This window comes from Lepisma saccharinum, chromosome 4 (genome assembly GCF_977018435.1).
Source record: "Lepisma saccharinum chromosome 4, izLepSacc3.1, whole genome shotgun sequence".
Taxonomy (NCBI): domain Eukaryota; kingdom Metazoa; phylum Arthropoda; class Insecta; order Zygentoma; family Lepismatidae; genus Lepisma; species Lepisma saccharinum.
The window spans coordinates 20,797,546-20,803,313 of NC_139232.1; the positions used below are offsets into that span (position 1 = coordinate 20,797,546).

At 30.5% G+C, this 5,768-nt stretch overlaps 1 pseudogene; it reads left to right on the forward strand.

Moving 5' to 3' along the window:
* Positions 1-4,136: 4,136 nt before the first annotated feature.
* Positions 4,137-5,558, forward strand: LOC145986861 (NADH-ubiquinone oxidoreductase chain 5 pseudogene; annotated as a pseudogene).
* The last annotated feature ends 210 nt before the right edge of the window (positions 5,559-5,768 follow it).

Below are 5,768 nucleotides of genomic sequence, written 5' to 3' on the forward strand. Positions count from 1 at the left end.
GTACCTTAAAATAAATTATTCTCCAGGGATAATTAGTGGTGATTCAAAAGTCAGGGTACGTAGGAATGGTTGAATGCCAAGTATCCTGGTGCACAGATCGGTTGCCGTCGTCCCGTTGAGTGGCCAACGCGTTTTCCAGACCTAACACCAATGGATTGTTTCCTTTGGGATCATTTAAAGGAGCTCGTCTACTCAGTTGAGATTAAAAACATCCAGTATCTGAATGAACGAATTGTTCAATGTGAAGATATGATTATGTCGGACGTTCTGCAAAAGGTTCTGGAGAACTGGAAACGTTGCGTGCACAAATGCATTGATGTTCAAGGTGCACACATTGAAGATATACTATAAATCCCTACGTGACCAGACTTTTGACTCCCCATGACTTTTGACTCTTTCAGTCATGATGCACTTCAATGCATCAGTTGATGTTCCTTCATGCACCTTCCTGTATCTTTTTGAATGATGCACTTAAACGTTTGGTCTGAGCTACAGAGTTTATGTAGCTCAGACGAAACGTTTAAGTGTATCATCAAAGAAGATGCATTCTGATGCATCAAAAGGCATCAAGGTGCATCAAAACGCATCAACTGATGCATTGAAGTGCATCTCGACTGAAAGGAATCCTCACCTGAATCAAATGATGCACTTTGGTGTTTCTTTCACGACATACAAAAAGGCACCCATCAATGTGAATCTGATTCTTTGTAGAAGCCATAAAACACACTTTAGTGCATCAATCGATGCATTCTGGTGCATCAATCGATATGATGCATTTAGTTCTATAGCGGCTGCAAGGAGTGGGATTCCTTCTTCTTTGTCGTGATTGGACTGAACCTGCTTCAGTTGGTTCATGAGTGAAAATGTCAAGCTCTGCATCTTCGTTCTTCATCGCATCGTCTGGCTCAATCCCGTTCTCCAGGGGTGTGTGTGGGATGTGGCATGGACGACGCGGTCTCCAGATCTAACACCAATGGATTGTTTCCTTTGGGGTCATTTAAATGCGAAGCATATTGACAGGCAAATGACGACACCAAAAGTCACAAACCAGGGGAAGGCAGCGTCGAAGATCGTCTCGTTCAAAGCGTTGATGGAGATGCAGCAGAAAGCCTCGCTGTTCCTCTGACCGTCGTTCCGCAAGAAGCATCGGATAGTTCGCGGGAAAACGGTGAGCACGGAGTTCTTCCTCTTGATTGTTCGACGAAGGGGAACCTGAGAATTCCAAAGCTACACCTGAAGAGGGAACCTCCCAGGCCCGTAGCCAGGCAAGGACAAGGGAAGGCCCAGCTGGCAGAATGACATTTGACCTCATGGTAATACATATCCAACAAATGCTGTTGCTATTGTTGTTAATATAATTATAACTCCAATAGATCATGTGTGAATATATAAGTAGGATCCATAATATATTCCTCGTCCAACATGCATATATATACAAACAAAAAATATTGAAGCTCCATTGGCATGAATAGTTCGTAGTATTCATCCATAATTTACATCTCGGCAGATGTGTATTACTCTAGAAAAAGCTAAGTCTGTACTTGAAATATAATGTATTGCTAAAAAAAGACCTGTTAAGATTTGAATTGAAAGACATATTCCTATAAGTGAACCAAAATTTCATCAGTAGGAAATATTTAGTGGGGCTGGCAAGTCTACTAATGCATTATTTGCTAATTTAAATAAGGGATGATAAATTCGTGTTGGTTTTGTCATTTGTAATTATTTAATTATTTTTAGAGGCCCATATGAGAGTCTAGTAATTTTTACAATTGCAACTAATGTAATAAATAGGTATACTACTGTTATAGTGGTTATTATTATAATGGATTCATTATATAATTTTATTCCTGGTAGTGGGGGGGTACTTCTTCAGGTTGTACATGTATCTATGTTTTGTAGTGTTGAGGGGGTTAATAATGGGTCTATTATTATTAATATAAATAAACATGATAATATTAGGGTTACACCCATAATTATTATTTTTGTTCTTATTTTGAATATTTCATTTGGAGTAAGTCTTGTTGTATAAATAAATAGAACCAGCATTCCCCCTAAAAATACTAGGAATAGTACATAGGAAAGTCATGTGGATTTTAGGAATGTTGATATTGTTAGACATGTGGTAATAGTTTGTATAATTAGTATAATTCCTATAGATAGTGGATGTTTTATTTGTATTATTATTAGTGCTAGTAGTAGCATAATAGTAATTAATATTAATTGTATTTTGATATCAAGGAGTAGTTTAATAAAAATATTGGCTTTGGGAGCTTTTGATGATATAATTATATCTTCCTTGATGTTTTTAGAATTATTAATTCATTTATGATTTACAAGACCATTGTTTTGATTAAACTATAAAAACTTATGTTAAGAGTATTATTTATACTAATTATTTTATTTATTAGATTTTTATGTTTTATTTCTCAACGCAGGCATTTATTAGTAACTCTATTAAGACTTGAATTTATTGTATTATCCTTATATTTATATATAACTTATTATTTTATTAATAATCAGGAGGAGTCTTATTTTTGTGTATTATTTATTTCATTTTGTGTATGTGAAGGGGCCCTTGGCTTATCTGTTATAGTATCAGTTACTCGTACTCATGGTAATGATTATTTTAATTCTTTTGTATTATTGAAATGTTAAAATATATTTTTTATTTTGTATTTTTAATCCTTTTGAGATTTAATAGTTCTTTGTGAATGGTGGTCCAAATTTCTACTATTTTTGGTTGTTTTTTGTTTTTATTAATAGTGTGGGTTGGTATAGGGGTATGAGGGGCTGGTTACTTTATTGGTCTGGATGTAATATCTTATTCTTTAATTTTACTTAGTATTTGAATTATTTTTTTAATAATAGTAGCTAGAAATAGTATTATATCTATTTATTTTTATCCTTGTAGATTTATATTTTTGTTAATTATTTTATTATTACTGTTAATATTAACTTTTATAAGAATAATTATTTTTTAATTTTATTTATTTTTTGAAGGATCATTGGTGCCTACCTTATTTCTAATTTTGGGGTGTGGGTATCAACCAGAGCGAGTACAAGCAGGGGTATATTTGCTTTTTTACACATTACTTGCTTCTTTACCCCTTTTGGTTGGTATTTTTATATTAAATTATAGGGTGGGGGTCTATATATATATATATTTAGATATATTAATATTAATATAAATTATTTTATTTGATATGTTAGAATAATATTTGCTTTTTTGGTAAAAATACCTATATTTTTGGTTCATTTATGACTACCTAGGGCTCATGTGGAGGCTCCAGTTAGTGGGTCTATAATTTTGGCTGGAATTTTATTAAGGCTTGATGGGTATGGTATTTTGCGAATTATTTCTTGTATTGAGAGATTAGCTGTTAAATATAATATTTTTTGTTTGGTATTAGAATTGTTGGTATTTGAATAATTAGTCTTGTTTGTATAGGTCAAATTGATTTAAAGGCCTTGGTTGCATATTCATCTGTAGCACACATAGGTCTTGTTTTAATAGGAATTATAACTATAGGGGTGTGGGGAATAAATGGTTGGCTTACCCTAATAGTAGCACATGGTCTTTGTTCTTCTGGAATATTTTGTCTAGTAAATATTACTTATGAACGATTAGGTAGTCGTAGTATATTAATTAATAAGGGAATAATTAATTATATTCCTAGATTATCCTTATGATGATTTATATTAAGAATTACTAATATGGCCGCTCCACCCTCTATTAATTTGTTGGGTGAGATTAGTTTATTAAATAGAATTATTGGGTGATCATACTTTAGTTTTGTAGGTGTTTCATTACTTTCTTTTTTAAGTGCTGGATACACTTTATATTATTATACTCAGCATGGAATATATTATTCTGGTGTATTTTCTTGTTGAAGAAGTAATATTCGTGAATATTTATTATTATTTTGTCATTTATTTCCATTAAATTTTTTAATTATTTTTTGTTCTCCAATGTTTCATTGAATTTAAATTATTTAAGTAGTTTAAGTAGAATAGTAAGTTGTGGACTTAGTGGTAACTAATAAGTTCTTAAATCAATGGTTTTTAATTTTTTTATTACAAGCATAGTATCAATTATTTTATTAATTAGTAGAATAATTTTATTATTATTAGGGATGTTATTTTTAATTAAGGATATCATAATTTTTATTGAGTGAAATATTATTAATTTGAATAGTTCTAGTATTATTATAACAATATTGTTTGATTGAATATCTTTAATTTTTATGGGGTTAGTTATATATATTTCTTCTATGGTTATCAATTATAGAGGTTCTTATATAGAGGGTGATTATAATATAAATCGATTTATTATTTTAGTTTTATTATTTGTAGGATCTATAATGTTTTTAATTATTTCTCCTAATATTATTAGAATTATTTTGGGATGGGATGGTTTAGGATTAGTTTCTTATTGTCTAGTAATTTATTATCAGAATGTTCGTTCCTATTCTGCTGGAATATTAACTGCTTTATCTAACCGAATTGGTGATGTATTTATTTTACTATCTATTGCTTGAATATTGAATTATGGTAGCTGGAATTATATTTATTATTTATGATTAGTTTCTGATTTTGATATAGTATTAATTACTAGATTTATTATTATTGCTGGGATAACAAAGAGTGCGCAAACTCCATTTTCTGCATGACTGCCTGCAGCTATAGCTGCACCAACCCCAGTTTCTGCATTGGTTCATTCTTCTACTTTAGTTACTGCTGGGGTTTATTTATTAATTCGTTTTGGGGATATATTAATATATACTGTTCTTGGTAAGATACTCTTATTATTATCCGGATTAACTATATTTATAGCTGGGGTTGGTGCTAATTTTGAATATGACTTGAGGAAAATTATTGCTCTATCTACATTAAGACAGCTTGGATTAATAATGTTAACATTATCTATGGGATTAAAGGAGTTATCATTTTTTCACTTATTGACGCACGCTATATTTAAATCTTTATTATTTTTATGTGCTGGTGTAGTTATTCATGTTATAGGAGATGTTCAGGATATTCGCTGTATGGGGGGGTTAATTAATAAAATGCCAATAACTATTTCTTGTATAATAATTTCTAGTCTTGCCCTATGTGGAATACCATTTTTGGCTGGGTTTTATTCTAAGGATTTAATTTTGGAAATACTAAGTATATCTTCTTTTAATTTAATAATATTTGTTTTATTATGAATTTCTACGGGTATAACTATAGCTTATAGTTTTCGATTAAATTATTATTTAGTTGGTAAATCTTATAGAGGTATTTCATTTCAATTTTTTTCTGATGATGGGGGGTGAGATATATTTAAGGGTATATTAGGCTTACTATTTTTATCCATTGTTGGTGGTTCTGGGTTAATATGATTAATTTTTCCTTCTGTTTTTGTTATTATTATTCCATTTAAATTGAAGATAGGGGCAATTATTTGTATTTTATTAGGTGGATGAATTGGATATAATATCACGTCTTTCTTGTTTGAGGCTTATCCATTTTTTAATAATAAAATAGTATATTATTTATTAGGAGGGATATGATTTTTACCTTACCTATCTTCTGGGGGGTTAATTGGTAGTTCATTTACTACCGGAGGCTTATATATTAAGGCTATTGATTATGGGTGAAGTGAACTTATAGGTGGGCAGGGGGTGTATAAATATATAAGGAGTGGTTCTTTAAATATTCAACTAATACATTCTAACTATTTTAATATTTATTTTATATTTTCATTTTTAATAGTAATTTTA